Here is a 12,069-nt window from a genome sequence, read left to right as displayed (position 1 = left end):
ATATTGTAGACTTGTCAAGGCTAGACTTTTCTTGGCCTGATTGGCTTGTAAATGGGTCAATCTGGGCAGAATTGGGTGTGGCTCTCCTGGTCTAGAATATGATTGGTCCATCACAAACCTAATTGAACCATCACCCCCACAAAATAAAGATTGGTATTATTTTCAATTTTTCTTCCAGCAGAGATGAATAAAGCCAGGCTGTCGAAAAAACACTTCATACATCTCCCAATCAATGGCACATCAAGCATTTTGAACTGTGCTCAAAGAACACTGCTCCGTCAATACCAGGCTGCCGATAATGTGGCAATGTCTGTGACAGCCTGGACTGGTGATGAATAGCCCAATCCACATGATCAAGCCAACCTCAAACATTCCATCCCCACCATCATATGCAAAGCCATAGGCTACCCCAGGAAATGGGGACCTGGGACAAAAACAAATGAATAAATCAACATCCAATTCTAAACCACTGTCGAAAAATATTATTTATGGGACGACCACTCTCAAACTAAAGGCCTTTAAGATGAGTCTTTGTTTTATCACTTCAGTGTGCCTCGTTTTTCATTCGTCCCAGATTTCTCTATTAAGATTAAGTAAAGAATGGGAAAAGAAAGATTGGGTAATGTACTCCCGATCTGACAAAAGTACCTGATGAGAGTCAGCATATTTGTGGGCTGAGCTGGAACACAAGCATTAATCAAGTGTGGGGCACACCAATAACGGAGTCAGTTATAGTGCTGGGGCATTGCTCTAACTTTACTCCCAGCGTTAGTCAGGTGATTCATCACCCAGAAGGGGAAGGCTGGAGCACAGATGAATAACAAGTAGATTAGAGTCACTGTTTAGATGCTACTGCGTCCAGCATCTGCACTATGTGCCAGAAAATATATTCATGATGGACTAATGGCTTGGATACAGAGGTGCAATTAGAAGTAGATTTGCACAGGGTTGGAATCAGAAGTGCAGGTACTCTTTAGCCAGTGAACTAATACATACACTACATGTATATGAATGATCAGTATTCTCTGACATATGGCACAAGGGCAGGACAGACTCATTGATGATATACAGGCAGTTACATTGGAAGTACCACGTGACATAGAACATAGAACATAGAACAGTTACTAATTTCAAATGCATGCCCAGGGCACAGGGCAGGGTGTGAGTTTGGATGACTTCTGTTTGTTTTATCTTTCACTTTAGAAGCTCAGCCATGTATGAGGAGAAGTGATAGCACGCTCCACACGGCCACACAACCCGTTATTTCTCTCCGTTCACCTTCATCCCTCTGTATTTTCCTCCAGAGAGGAGTCGTTTGTCAATGCTTGTATGTATGGCAAGCTCAGATGATGCACAGAAAGCCATGTGTTACTGTTGCAGGATGTAAGCTAGCTGAGAAAAGAGAGCTGCCAAAAATAAAGAGAGTGCGCAAATAGGGTGTGTGTGTGTGTGTGGGAGGGGGAGATGGAGAGGGAGTCTGAGGTAGAGATGGAGAGACCCGGGCTAAGGGCAAACTTTTTTATTATGGATTTGTTGGCTTTCAGAAAGGTGCCACCATTAAGCATTTCAGTGTGATTGTGCCGTAGGTGTGTAAAGCATGACAGGGCTATGAGAGGTGACACATGACTAATGATTCTTTATTAACTTTAAAGGGGCACTAGCAAGGGCAGATAAGAGTGGCAGCGCCCTGAGGGTGTTGACGAGAGATCCAGCATACCTTGGGTGTGTGTCTGTGTGTGTGAGCGCATGTGTGTCTGTGCGTGTGTGTGTGTCAGAGCAGAGACATTTGACTTGGCCAGGTGCAGAATGAGGAGGGGGCTATATATAGCAGTTTTGTTAGCGATGACTGTGGTTCTTCTAGGACAGGTAGAGAGGTACATGGGGATGAAAGGTTACACGCTGGAGGTACATTTCCCAGGAGCATTGAAGGGATGATTTAATTTTTTCTTAAAATCTTCCTTATCAATTATATTTTCTTTACAGGCATCTTTCCCTTTCTATTTTCCACCTGTCATAATGAAATGCCTATTTACAGTAGTGCAGACACTTATACGTTATTTAAATATTACATGTATCTCTTTTTTATCACATTATTTGCCTTCGGGGAAAGCTAAAAGCTTCATATCTTGTCTGATTACTTTCATTGAGCACATTTCTCTGCTGTGGATTACTGCCTGCAAATGACCAGCCTCAAATGGAGATGGAACAGTAATTGACTGCATGGCCAAAGACCAAAAATAATATCAGTGGATTGATTGTTGTTCTATTTTCTCATTTCTAGTCCATTCCAGAAGTTATTTACAAGGCTGGCAATGATAGAATCGAATAACAAATAGCGGCTGTAATTTCATAACAAAATATGCCCACTTTGAAAACGCCACACTACACGGTATATACATTATAGACAATATGAGAAGTGTGACATGTTCGTAACAAAACAATACACATGAGCTTTCTGTACGAGTAACAGAATTGTGGCAATTACTGTACTTCAACATTTTCTTTGTTTGATAAATGGGATATCACTTTACGTCTGCATAATCATGTTACTCTTCTCAACCTCCCTTGAAGAGTAACTAAGGCATTCAAAATCCCAGAAGTGTCACCTGGAGGACTTTACATTGAAATCTCAAAATGTAAAGTGAACAATAAATACTGAATGAGCTTCCAGATACTTGACAAAGCCTGTCCTGTTTTTTCCCCTTTTTTCCCTTCATCCTTTGTGTTGTAATTGTAAAACCTATTCAATCTTGCCCTATGTGAAGTTTGAAATGCGTATGTGCTGTACTATTCAGTTTGATCCCATATGATTTAAGACACCAAATGGTATTTAAGCAATTTGTGCAGTCCGTTCAAATAGGTCAAAGCTATGCACTATTTCATCTGCTGCATCCACACAAACAAATTGGTGAAGCACCAGCTAAACTCCACTCAAAATGAGCTGCTGAGCCATTTCAAACACTTCAAATGGATTGGAGAGAAACAAATATACATTTCCTACATAAGAAATGTGGAGAGCTATGTAATAGTTTGTTATGAATAGTGAATCTTGGAAGTAGGAAGTGATTCACTTCCATTCTGTTCACCTACTCACGCAATTTAAGAGTTTACAAAAAAAGACAACCTTTTGAACATCCTCTAACAACAGGCACCGTTTATATCAACTATAGGTTAGCTTATCCTACATGTTTTACAGCCTACATTAGCCTATGAGGCTTAACTGTCTTATTACCATAACAACAGGCACCGTTGATATAAACTATAGGTTAGCTTAGCCTACATGTTTTACAGCCTACATTAGCCTATTGGGCTTAACTGTCTTATTACCATAACAACAGTTACCATTGATATAAACTATAGGTTAGCTTAGACTACATGTTTTACAGCCTACATTAGCCTATGAGGCTCAACTGTCTTATTACCATAACACCATTGATATAAACTACAGGTTAGCTTAGCCTACATGTTTTACAGCCTACATTAGCCTATGAGGCTTAACTGTCTTATTACCATAACAACAGGCACCGTTGATATAAACTATAGGTTAGCTTAGACTTCATGTTTTACAGCCTACATTAGCCTATGAGGCTCAACTGTCTTATTATTATTTTTTTTTATTTTTATTTTACCTTTATTTAACCAGGCAAGTCAGTTAAGAACAAATTCTTATTTTCAATGACGGCCTGGGAACAGTGGGTTAACTGCCTGTTCAGGGGCAGAACGACAGATTTGTACCTTGTCAGCTCGGGGGTTTGAACTCGCAACCTTCCGGTTACTAGTCCAACACTCTAACCACTAGGCTACCCTGCCGCCCCATTACCATAACAACATGCACCATTGATATAAACTACAGGTTAGCTTAGCCTACATGTTTTACAGCCTACATTAGCCTATGAGGCTTAACTGTCTTATTACCATAACAACAGGCACCGTTGATATAAACTATAGGTTAGCTTAGCCTACATGTTTTACAGCCTACATTAGCCTATGAGGCTTAACTGTCTTATTACCATAACTGTTTGCACCACTCGGCTTAACACATGTTTCAGAGCCCTGTTTTGGTACATTGTCATTGGATATGCTCAGATGTATTGCTGGTGTGAGAGGAGGTTCTCCTGAGCGTCATTTAAGGAATTGCATCTAATCTACTGTGGTAGTGAGGCAGCGGATTCTGCAGCAGCTTCGACAGTAGGGTTTATAGGGGAGCTAGGAATATTGTCAGAGCTCACAGTTTAATAGATTGGTTCTAATAGCAGATTTCAACATGTAAGCCCTGTATTCATTCGTGACCAATGCTAGAGGGCTCCCTCTCCATGGGTGCTAATGTGGTTATATTTGCTCAACTTGCTCAGGCAAATACAGTGGGGCAAAAAAGTATTTAGTCAGCCACCAATTGTGCAAGTTCTCCTACTTAAAAAGATGAGAGAGGCCTGTAATTTTCATCATAGGTACACTTCAACCATGACAGACGAAATTAGAAAAAAAAAATCCAGAAAATCACATTGTAGGATTTTTAATGAATTTATTTGCAAATTATGGTGGAAAATAAGTATTTGGTCACCTACAAACAAGCAAGATTTCTGGCTCTCACAGACCTGTAGGTGCAGTTTGGGGTTCAACGTGGGGTTCAACGTGGATAGTGTAAGGCTCCTCTGTCCTCCACTCGTTACCTGTATTAATAGCACCTGTTTGAACTTGTTATCAGTATAAAATACACCTGGTCCACAACCTCAAACAGTACAGCTATTCAGTTTTAGTTTTCCCAAACAGTGAAATGTTACATTTTCTGCTGCTGAATATGTAGGATCTTAATTTGATCACTGTGTTGCAGGAGAACTTCCCTGCAATGCAGGGCATTTTAAACTTGTCGTGTATTTGACGTTTAAAATGTCTTGTCATTTCCACTTTGAAGATTTGATTTTCCCTTATGAAAAATGTATCAACCCCTACAAAAATGTCCATGAAGTATAATCCAAATACTAGTTCACATTTCCTGTTTCTGAAGGGTTATTTTCCTGCTGTAGCAAACTGGCTCCAATTAAGATCCTACATGTGTATGTGTTCAGCTTCTTGGTGAGAGTGTGTTAGATAGCTGACCGTTTCCTTGGAAACTAATGGTTGAGAGGAGGAATTGTTGTCAGGGCTTTGGTCCATAGACCTACTCTATTTTAATTAAAACTTCTAACCTTTTGTATAGTAGAGAAAGACTAACTCATGTACTTTGATATTTACCTGTGTGAAGATGCCCTTTGAGGTTTGAACCCTAATCTCTAGGACCAGTCTCTCAACTTCTATTTTACTTAATTGACATCACTGAAAATCAAAGTGGGATTGTTGGGTGGGACTGCTAATGCAGTTTGAAAGATGGGACTTAAAATGAAAGTAAGTACTTTTCCTATTTTGAAAACATGAAGGGAATAGCATAAATAGATATGTTGGATGCACACTAAATACAGCATTGCTAGACAGGGTCAAAAGACTGAACATCTAACAAAAGGTACATCAAGTGTTTTCTGATCCATTTTCCCTTCAACTAGCTATTGATTTGGGCATTAATGGCCTTATTCATAACAACATATGGGACTTCTACTTGTCCATTGTAATGCCATCTGCCTTCTGTCTCAGTACCAAAACACACATCTCAGTTTTAAACAGTCACCCTATAGAGCTGTGGGACTTTGGGCTGAAATGATCAAGGGGCCTGAAGCTGTTCTGTTTTTTTAATTGAACTCAATTTCTCTCAAGCAAAGTAATACCATGAGAGAAGGGGAAATAAATAAATAAGGAGAGAGAGCGAGATCCCTGTAGTGATTACCATGGCTAGATACGCTAGCCATAATCATTGTTAGAACCTGCTTATATGCAACAGACGTGTTGTTGAGTCAAACCTTGTTTTGCACTAGGGCTTATTAAAAGGCGTAGGGACATGTACGCTCTGATATAAGTCCAACATCAACGCTAGTGCGGTGCAGGCACTGCTAGTGGCACTACAGGGAAGTGAGTAGCAGCTCCTGATAGTGGGACTAGGAAGTGATTAGAGGCGGCGACTTTAATAGGTCATCTCCACTGCTGCTAGAAACTAATTTCACAAAACAGCAAGGAGCGACCACATGTACTTGGGAGTCTGGTTCTAGGTAACTGTTTCTTGGTTCGGTCTTTCTCTCTACCATTCTCTTATCATATTTTATCTACAGTGCCTTGCGAAAGTATTCGGCCCCCTTGAACTTTGCGACCTTTTGCCACATTTCAGGCTTCAAACATAAAGATATAAAACTGTATTTTTTTGTGAAGAATCAACAACAAGTGGGACACAATCATGAAGTGGAACGACATTTAATAGATATTTCAAACTTTTTTAACAAATCAAAAACTGAAAAATTGGGCGTGCAAAATTATTCAGCCCCTTTACTTTCAGTGCAGCAAACTCTCTCCAGAAGTTCAGTGAGGATCTCTGAATGATCCAATGTTGACCTAAATGACTAATGATGATAAATACAATCCACCTGTGTGTAATCAAGTCTCCGTATAAATGCACCTGCACTGTGATAGTCTCAGAGGTCCGTTAAAAGCGCAGAGAGCATCATGAAGAACAAGGAACATACCAGGCAGGTCCGAGATACTGTTGTGAAGAAGTTTAAAGCCGGATTTGGATACAAAAATATTTCCCAAGCTTTAAACATCCCAAGGAGCACTGTGCAAGCGATAATATTGAAATGGAAGGAGTATCAGACCACTGCAAATCTACCAAGACCTGGCCGTCCCTCTAAATTTTCAGCTCATACAAGGAGAAGACTGATCAGAGATGCAGCCAAGAGGCCCATGATCACTCTGGATGAACTGCAGAGATCTACTGCTGAGGTGGGAGACTCTGTCCATAGGACAACAATCAGTCGTATATTGCACAAATCTGTCCTTTATGGAAGAGTGGCAAGAAGAAAGCCATTTCTTAAAGATATCCATAAAAAGTGTCGTTTAAAGTTTGCCACAAGCCACCTGGGAGACCCATCAAACATGTGGAAGAAGGTGCTCTGGTCAGATGAAACCAAAATTTAACTTTTTGGCAACAATGCAAAACGTTATGTTTGGCGTAAAAGCAACACAGCTGAACACACCATCCCCACTGTCAAACATGGTGGTGGCAGCATCATGGTTTGGGCCTGCTTTTCTTCAGCGGGGACAGGGAAGATGGTTAAAATTGATGGGAAGATGGATGGAGCCAAATACAGGACCATTCTGGAAGAAAACCTGATGGAGTCTGCAAAAGACCTGAGACTGGGACGGAGATTTGTCTTCCAACAAGACAATGATCCAAAACATAAAGCAAAATCTACAATGGAATGGTTCAAAAATAAACATATCCAGGTGTTAGAATGGCCAAGTCAAAGTCCAGACCTGAATCCAATCGAGAATCTGTGGAAAGAACTGAAAACTGCTGTTCACAAATGCTCTCCATTCAACCTCACTGAGCTCGAGCTGTTTTGCAAGGAGGAATGGGAAAAGATTTCAGTCTCTCGATGTGCAAAACTGATAGAGACATACCCCAAGCGACTTACAGCTGTAATCGCAGCAAAAGGTGGCGCTACAAAGTATTAACTTAAGGGGGCTGAATAATTTTGCACGCCCAATTTTTCAGTTTTTGATTTGTTAAAAAAGTTTGAAATATCCAATAAATGTCGTTCCACTTCATGATTGTGTCCCACTTGATGTTGATTCTTCACAAAAAAATACAGTTTTATATCTTTATGTTTGAAGCCTGAAATGTGGCAAAAGGTCGCAAAGTTCAAGGGGGCCGAATACTTTCGCAAGGCACTGTATTTTTTTCTTAGCAGTAATCTTTCTCCCTCTCTCTCTCTCTCTCTGATTTTGAATAGGTTAGATGAGTGAGGAAATGTGCTTTGAATAGAGTGACCAACTCACTGCATTACTCACTACTAGCTTGAGCTGAAATAAAGGTTCAACCCATTCCATCTAGACTAACTGCAGACCAGTCAACCTTTGCATGAACAGAATTGCATTACAAAGTCTGAAGAAGAAGCATGTTTGAAATAATCTCACCACATTTGTAAGGCTACCTGTGTGTAATATTCACACTCCCACAGTACATGTTAACAAAACATTTTTGAGGGATCCAGGCTTTTAGATATTTCATGCATTTTAATTCACACATCAGTATTTTAGTAGGTCAGTGTATTTGTGTTTATTAGGATCCAAGACATCAGCTACTCTTCCTGGGGTCCAAACACATTAAGGAACTTACATTACACATAAAACCAAATATAAAACAGTACATCATATAATTATTATATTATTACACCACTACATATCTACAATACAACATTTATAATACCACCATACAATAATATTAGAATGTACGTGTGTGTAGAGTGTGTGCATATGTGTGTGTCTGTACTTGTGTGTGTGTCTCTTCACAGTCCCCGCTGTTCCATAAGGTGTATTTGTATCTGTTTTATAAATATGATTCTACTGTTTGCCTCAGTTACCTGATGTGGAATAGAGTTCCATGTAGTCATGGCTCTATGTAGTTATGTGCGCCTCCCATAGTCTGTTATGGACTTGGGGATTGTGAAGAGACCTCTGGTGACATGTCATGTGGGGTATGCATGGGTGTCTGAGCTGTGTGCTAGTTGTTTAAACAGACAGCTCTGTGCATTCAGCTTGTCAACACTTCTTACAAAAACAAGTTGTGATGAAGTCAATCTCAGCCAGGAGAGATTAACATGCATATCGTTAATATTAGCTCCCTGTGTACATTTAAGGACTAGCCGTACTGCCCTGTTCTGAGCCAATTGTAATTTCTCTAAGTCCGTCTTTGTGGCACCTGACCACACAACTCAACGGTAGTGCAGGTGCAACAAAACTAGGGCCTGTAGGATCCGCCTTGTTGATAGTGTTGTTAAGAAGACAAAGCAGCACTTTATTATGGACAGACTTCTCCCCATCGATAATGTCAAAAGCCACAATGTCTAACAAATCAGCGCCCACAATATTTTTATCATCAATTTCTCTCAGCCAATTATCAGTCATTTGTGTAAGTGCTGTGCTTGTTGAATGAATGAATGTTGAAAGCCTGTTTTCAATTTGTTTACTGTAAAATAGCATTGTATCTGGACAAACACAATTTTTTCCAAAAGTTTACTAAGGGTTGGTAACAGGCTGAATGGTCAGCTATTTGAGCCAGTTAAGGGGGCTTTACTATTCTTGGGTAACGGAATGACTTTTGCTTCCCTCCAGGCCTGAGGGCACACACTTTCTCGAAGGCTTAAATTGAAGCTATAGCAAATATTGTTTTCTTCACCAAGAAAATCCCCTCCCCCACACCTCACAACTCCCACACTGATGCCTGTATATTGTGGGGGCGATTATTGGTTTATATATAATTGAATGTGTGCCAGAGGCAAGCATATGTGAGTTGAAACGGAGGGTCTATTGTGTATAGCATTCAACCACTATTATTCATTGCAGGTGCAATTTAGGGTTCCAATATTTTGGTTCTAGTTTGGCACCATTTTATTTGATTTAATTGCATTTCCCTATTACCACTGATGGTGTTATCCTTATTAACGATCAATGTCCATTCTTAGACCATTAATCATTTCTGACATCTCATTAAGACTGTATGGATGTTTTTTTGTTTTTTTTAAGAAGTGAATTCCCATGGCAATTCCATTCAGTATGCATAGGTGGCCAGGTCATTCTTTTGGTCAGTCCAGTGTGTCAGTTTCATGTTTACTGCTCTACAGAGCTGAAGGACTTGTCATATCGAATAAACAGTGCCTTGCGAAAGTATTCGTCCCCCTTGAACTTTGCGACCTTATGCCACATTTCAGGCTTCAAACATAAAGATATAAAACTGTATTTTTTTGTGAAGAATCAACAACAAGTGGGACACAATCATGAAGTGGAACGACATTTATTGGATATTTCAAACTTTTTTAACATTTCAAAAACTGAAAAATTGGGCGTGCAAAATTATTCAGCCCCTTTACTTTCAGTGCAGCAAACTCTCTCCAGAAGTTCAGTGAGGATCTCTGAAGGATCCAATGTTGACCTAAATGACTAATGATGATAAATACAATCCATCTGTGTGTAATCAAGTCTCCGTATAAATGCACCTGCACTGTGATAGTCTCAGAGGTCCGTTAAAAGCGCAGAGAGCATCATGAAGAACAAGGAACATACCAGGCAGGTCCGAGATACTGTTGTGAAGAAGTTTAAAGCCGGATTTGGATACAAAAAGATTTCCCAAGCTTTAAACATCCCAAGGAGCACTGTGCAAGCGATAATATTGAAATGGAAGGAGTATCAGACCACTGCAAATCTACCAAGACCTGGCCGTCCCTCTAAATTTTCAGCTCATACAAGGAGAAGACTGATCAGAGATGCAGCCAAGAGGCCCATGATCACTCTGGATGAACTGCAGAGATCTACTGCTGAGGTGGGAGACTCTGTCCATAGGACAACAATCAGTCGTATATTGCACAAATCTGTCCTTTATGGAAGAGTGGCAAGAAGAAAGCCATTTCTTAAAGATATCCATAAAAAGTGTCGTTTAAAGTTTGCCACAAGCCACCTGGGAGACCCATCAAACATGTGGAAGAAGGTGCTCTGGTCAGATGAAACCAAAATTTAACTTTTTGGCAACAATGCAAAACGTTATGTTTGGCGTAAAAGCAACACAGCTGAACACACCATCCCCACTGTCAAACATGGTGGTGGCAGCATCATGGTTTGGGCCTGCTTTTCTTCAGCGGGGACAGGGAAGATGGTTAAAATTGATGGGAAGATGGATGGAGCCAAATACAGGACCATTCTGGAAGAAAACCTGATGGAGTCTGCAAAAGACCTGAGACTGGGACGGAGATTTGTCTTCCAACAAGACAATGATCCAAAACATAAAGCAAAATCTACAATGGAATGGTTCAAAAATAAACATATCCAGGTGTTAGAATGGCCAAGTCAAAGTCCAGACCTGAATCCAATCGAGAATCTGTGGAAAGAACTGAAAACTGCTGTTCACAAATGCTCTCCATTCAACCTCACTGAGCTCGAGCTGTTTTGCAAGGAGGAATGGGAAAAGATTTCAGTCTCTCGATGTGCAAAACTGATAGAGACATACCCCAAGCGACTTACAGCTGTAATCGCAGCAAAAGGTGGCGCTACAAAGTATTAACTTAAGGGGGCTGAATAATTTTGCACGCCCAATTTTTCAGTTTTTGATTTGTTAAAAAAGTTTGAAATATCCAATAAATGTCGTTCCACTTCATGATTGTGTCCCACTTGATGTTGATTCTTCACAAAAAAATACAGTTTTATATCTTTATGTTTGAAGCCTGAAATGTGGCAAAAGGTCGCAAAGTTCAAGGGGGCCGAATACTTTCGCAAGGCACTGTATTTTTTTCTTAGCAGTAATCTTTCTCCCTCTCTCTCTCTCTCTCTGATTTTGAATAGGTTAGATGAGTGAGGAAATGTGCTTTGAATAGAGTGACCAACTCACTGCATTACTCACTACTAGCTTGAGCTGAAATAAAGGTTCAACCCATTCCATCTAGACTAACTGCAGACCAGTCAACCTTTGCATGAACAGAATTGCATTACAAAGTCTGAAGAAGAAGCATGTTTGAAATAATCTCACCACATTTGTAAGGATACCTGTGTGTAATATTCACACTCCCACAGTACATGTTAACAAAACATTTTTGAGGGATCCAGGCTTTTAGATATTTCATGCATTTTAATTCACACATCAGTATTTTAGTAGGTCAGTGTATTTCAAAAACTGAAAAATTGGGCGTGCAAAATTATTCAGCCCCCTTAAGTTAATACTTTGTAGCTCCACCTTTTGCTGCGATTACAGCTGTAAGTCGCTTGGGGTATGTCTCTATCAGTTTTGCACATCGAGAGACTGACATTTTTTCCCATTCCTCCTTGCAAAACAGCTCGAGCTCAGTGAGGTTGGATGGAGAGCATTTGTGAACAGCAGTTTTCAGTTCTTTCCACAGATTCTCGATTGGATTCAGGTCTGGACTTTGACTTGGCCATTCTAACACC

At 40.2% G+C, this 12,069-nt stretch overlaps 1 protein-coding gene across 1 annotated transcript in view; it reads left to right on the top strand.

The window, feature by feature from the left end:
• Positions 1-12,069, top strand: part of LOC110523598 (astrotactin-2-like) — a 418,825-nt gene that overhangs the window by 210,368 nt on the left and 196,388 nt on the right. The window lies entirely within an intron of this gene.

The sequence above is a fragment of the Oncorhynchus mykiss genome, chromosome 5 (assembly GCF_057628025.1).
Source record: "Oncorhynchus mykiss isolate SJ-2025 chromosome 5, ASM5762802v1, whole genome shotgun sequence".
NCBI lineage: Eukaryota > Metazoa > Chordata > Actinopteri > Salmoniformes > Salmonidae > Oncorhynchus > Oncorhynchus mykiss.
This window is presented reverse-complemented; position numbering and strand designations above follow the sequence as displayed.